The sequence below is a fragment of the Buteo buteo genome, chromosome 24, assembly GCF_964188355.1.
Source record: "Buteo buteo chromosome 24, bButBut1.hap1.1, whole genome shotgun sequence".
NCBI lineage: Eukaryota > Metazoa > Chordata > Aves > Accipitriformes > Accipitridae > Buteo > Buteo buteo.
In genome coordinates, this window is record NC_134194.1 from 9104907 (window position 1) to 9109450 (window position 4544).

Sequence of the window (4544 nt, forward strand, 5' to 3'; positions counted from 1 at the left end):
TGCTATTTATTCTTATTTCTAATTTCCTATGTACGCAGCCACATTCTTCCCTTCTGCTTGCTCTTTCTTAAGCTCCAATTAGATTCCACCTTTGGAACCCAGAGATTTATTTATATTGACCTTAAAAAATGCCTAGGAAAGCACATTAAGGCTAAGAAACAAACCTGGAAACATAATGAAATGTGCTGCTGAGATGGAAAGGGACCATCAGGGCAGTCAGCTCCAATAAAGTCTATTAAGAGAGGTCTCATTAATCTCAAAATGATATTTAATTCACTTCTCTGGTTTCTCTTTAAAGGATTTGTGTTCCTAACTCAGTGTTTGCCTTTTTTTTCAGTATTTCCTCTTGTTTTCTCATTAGCCAATCCCATGTCCCAAAATATTCAGATCTCCCTTTTTAATTGCTTTTCTGTATTTCTCCATACTAATTGGGTAGTTCAGTCATTATCTCTTCACATCAGACCTCCTTTACCCAATTTAATTGGTCATTTTGATACAGACAATTGTCCACAAAGTACTGGGGTCCAGTGAAAATTATTACTTGGACCAAAAGCTAAATCCTTCATTAATTAACCACATTGCTCCATGGAGCAGAGCCAGACTCCCCAGATATAACACCATTTAGACTTGACGTGGACTCCGAACAAATTAAAACCTGCTTCGCTCTAGCCACAGGCTCCCAGCACAAGCCCATAAACGCTGCAATAACTTCAGCAGCTCAGAGCACTGGGGAGAGGCATTAAACCTGGATGATTTCAGGTCTTAGTGCAGCGTGAGAGACGGTGGGAGGCAAGGTCTAGGGGGACTGGAGTTTTTTTGGGGAAACGCATGGCATCTTTAAAGCAAATGGCTTTGCTCATCGGCAGCTCTCTGGGAGGTACAGGAGGGCAGCGAGGGCAGGGCGAAGGTGCACATGGGCAGACTTTGCAGGGAGACACGCTCTTCAGCAAGTTCAATGGGTAGCAACAAGTTGTAGCAAAGCAACTCTTGAGGAAACCTGCATCCCACAACACAACAGCATGAGCCTCGCAGGAGCTGCCAGGGGCCAGGTTGCCTTTTGGCAAAGTTTTCCCAGTCTGAAGCACTGGCCCCTGTAGGGCTTTGCAGCTAAAACTCTGTGTATTGTTTTAAGCTGCTTACCAAAGGGTTTTCTTGGCTGCAGTGCTTTATCTTTACTCAAGTGCACTTCTTCCTTGCCTCCCAAGGTAAGTGTCTTAAAAATAAAGGCTAACATTTCCAGATGCCAATGACATACTCTCTGACAGTCTTTTCTTTCTAAAAACCTTCTGTTTTCATCCGGTTTTTCTTCTCTAGACCCAGAAACTGCATTCTGGGGTTTCTGTTGCTTTTGGAAAACAGCATTTCTTTTTCCTCCAGCTACATTTTAAAAGGCTCCCTTCAACCTTTCACTGAACATACAGACAGCCAAGGTCAGTTCCTCAGAAATCACTTCGATGTATTTTCATTTAAATACAAGCCTCCCAGATTCCTTGCTTCCAGTTGCCACTCTAAACCCAAACCTCAGCCTCAATAATTGGGGTGGATAAAAAGATAAATAAAAATGCTCAGTGACATAAGTTACACTTACAGCTTCCCTATGGCATTTCTGGGCTGCATTTCCACATGGCTGATCAGATCAAACTCACTTTGTTGGCTCTGATTTCTTCTGCCCTTGTGCAACTCCCCAAAGCAGGACCTTGCAAGTCCAGCCAGCACCACAGCAAATGTGCTAGAACCTTCCCCAGCAAGAGCCAGCCCTGCTCTAAAGAAGTCATTAGTGCAGAGCTAATTAATAAGAGCAAAAGGATTGGCCCAGCCCTGCCAATTGGAAGTTGCAATGAAGATATTGCTGGCTTAATTAGCAGGTTTACTTGGGGAGAAAAAAAAAAAAGGTGTTGGTGTGTTTGGTGGTTGTTTTTTTTTTATGAGGAGTACATCAAAACTGTTTGGGTTTTTTTTTCCCCCTTTTATTCCTTACAGATTTGTGTGGGATTCAGTCTAGAAGCTGTGTCGGGTGCCAGCCCCCCGGGCTCAGCACGTGCTGTGTGTTGGGGACAGCAGCAGCCACACTGAGCAGCGTGGAACAGACCCAGGTCTCAGCTGACCAAACCCAACCTGGGAGCCTGCAGCCCACATCCTCTGCTCGGGGACTCTCTTCTGCCTCCCACCGCACCCCTGGACCAGGGTGCTGAACCCAGGCGAGACTGAGAGGGACCCCAAAGAGGAACCTCCCCCGCTCATCCCTAACTCATGGCCTGTGAGAAGATGCTGTAGAGTCAAAAAGTCTCACCGCAGCCCTGAGCATGACTAGCAGGCAAGTCCAGAGCTGCCACACAACGTTGTCTTCTGATCAACTGCGATTCCCACAATGTGCTCTTACTTCAAGTTGTCGTTGCCCGGAGTTGCCATAGCAGGGACTGCTGAACTCCAGGCAATGGAGATAACAGTGTCGTGGATTTGAACCTTCTCCGGTGCCGTTCCCATCGTCACTGCAGCGGAGTTGGTGAGGACGCCGATGAGATACACGAAAGCTCTGCAGCGTACCCCGTAGATGATCCCCCAGTCTCCATGGCCAGTCCCACTTCACTAATGCCCCCAGGCTGGTTACCGACTCAGTCTAGTTTTTAAAGCCTAAATCTCAAGCCAGCTGAAACACAACCAAAAGCCCCCTCAGAAAGGGTGAAATTAGTATGGCGAAATGACGGGCTTTGCTCTGCCATGCATTGCTGATCTGCCCCGCAGCCACTCGAAGGCTCCAGTTTTCCCAGCTGAGTAGAAGACAAGGTTAGTGCTCCAGAGCTATCACTGTGGCAGCATTTACAGGGTTTGAGGATAACAGGGAGGATTTTGGATTTCCCTGGACTGCTCTGTGCTGCCGGCAGCCCTGTCTCCTGCTCTGGCAACCCAGGGTCAAGCCAAGGTCCACAGCATGGAGCCGAGCTGCCCCCCTTGTGCTAAACCACACACGTGCCCATGAGGTCCACAGTGTCCAAACCATCCTCATCCTCAGGGTCAGCCCTAAGCACGACACAGGGATACGTCTGAGCAGCTGAACAGCCACAGCCTGCTTGCCAGCTCTGTGATGCCAAAGTCCTGGGAACAGGGATGGCAGGTCCTGGCGGTGCCCCTGAGGATGGGGTAGGAGTTTGGGGGCAGCTTCTTGCTGCAGAGAAGGACTGGGGACAAATTCTGTCCCCAGCAGCAGCAATGTTCTCCCCCACAGCCCTTCTGTCCCACCAGAAGCAGCAGCAGGCGAATGCCACCCTTCATCTCTTCTTCACTTTTAGTTTTTAGTGTCCCCAGAGCCTTTCCATGGAAATCACAGGGGTTTTGACTACACTACTCAGAAACAGCGAGGTGGCTTCACCCACCTCCCATGGGCACCTGGAGGGACGACCAAGTTTCCAAGATGTGGCTGCGCTCTGTGTTGTGCTTCTCACCTGCAGCTTCTCTAAAAGATAAATGGGCAGCACTGGTGGGACTGGGCAGCCCAGTCTCATGCACACAAAACCCAGGCAGACAGCACTATGCTAACCTGTGACTGGGTGCTGGGGGCCCAAATGAAGCACCCTGGGGCTGGATGGTGCAGGTCTGCGTTGCCAAGCAGACTCCACCACGAGAGCTGCTGGGTTTTGCAGGTCGTTGTCATGAGGACAAGAAGGCAACTCCAAACAAACGACTGGGGATCCCTTATGAACATCACTGGGGGAGACATGGATTTACAAATGAGTGGTATGGGGGTTTATGCGAGCAGGATAGAAAAATTTCCCTACAGGTTGGTCTTCTGGGAATTTTCCCACCTCTGGAAATGCTGCAGTACTTCTTTGGAGAGCTGAGACAGCACACCAGTCATTTCAACACCTGGGGAATAACTAACTCCTGTTCAAATGCCTTAGGATGTGGCATAAAAAATACAACTCCTGTTCAAATGCCTTAGGATGTGGCATAAAAAATACAATTGCTAGTGGTAAATTACAAAGTTTATTAACATACTCTCCAAGGGTCATTCAAACATGCTGAATCACAGGCAGCATTGGTACTCCTTAAGTAATCTGCATTTTTGATTTATACTCGCAGCATTCTTGTGGCTTAATTTTTCTCTTGATTATATAAAAGCAATAAGAACTGTATTTGCTGATTTTTTTCTTTTTTTTTTTTTTTTTTTTTGGCAATTTTAAGTTAGGCAGCATTCCATGTTTTCTTCTTTCTTCTGTTCATCACAGTATAAGTTGTATTCAAGGAAGTGCATTAGTAAAAATGGAGGAAAACAGATTCAGTTCTTTAACATGGTATTAGTAAGAAGGCAGAAGCCAGAAACACCTATGAATAATGCATAAAGCACCTTCTCAAAGAAGCTTCTTCATGCACTGCATTTTAAAGGTGACATGGCAAAATTTGCACAAAGATTTTAAATTTTCACAGTTGAAGCTTTGGCCTTTGGTTTACACCCATTGGTATTTTGAGGGCTCATAAGCATCTCTCAATGCAGCATGAGACAGGCCCTTTTCATTTTCCATGGCATCTACAGATGATGTAGGAGCTCT